This window comes from Frankliniella occidentalis, unplaced genomic scaffold (genome assembly GCF_000697945.3).
Source record: "Frankliniella occidentalis isolate FOCC.00 unplaced genomic scaffold, Focc_3.1 Scaffold102, whole genome shotgun sequence".
Lineage (NCBI taxonomy): Eukaryota > Metazoa > Arthropoda > Insecta > Thysanoptera > Thripidae > Frankliniella > Frankliniella occidentalis.
Window position 1 is genome coordinate 992275 of NW_026267231.1, and position 400 is coordinate 992674.

The window sequence follows — 400 nt, forward strand, 5'->3', positions numbered from 1 at the left end:
CGATTTGAACTTTATTAGGGGGCTACAACTTAGGGTACTCATCTCCAATACACAACAAAGCTCATTAATGACTGCATTGCTGCATTGGCATTGTCCAACAATGCTCTAAAGTCCTTTCGCGCCCGTTTGGCTGCAGTCCGCGTTCATTTTCCGCGATCGCTCATCAATGTTAAACAACTTGATCATTTTCGCTCACGTCGAGATCGTAAGTTAAATTGGATTATTTCATTTAAAGATTTTATCAATACCGCGATATCATTTAATTTAAAGATTTACTCAACCGCGAAATCATTTAATGTTTTATCAACCGCGATTTATTATATCCTATTCTAAATTGCATAACTTAACGAAGACTTTGGAGAACATTCTTCCCTCCTCAAGGTCAGTCGTGTGTCCCATT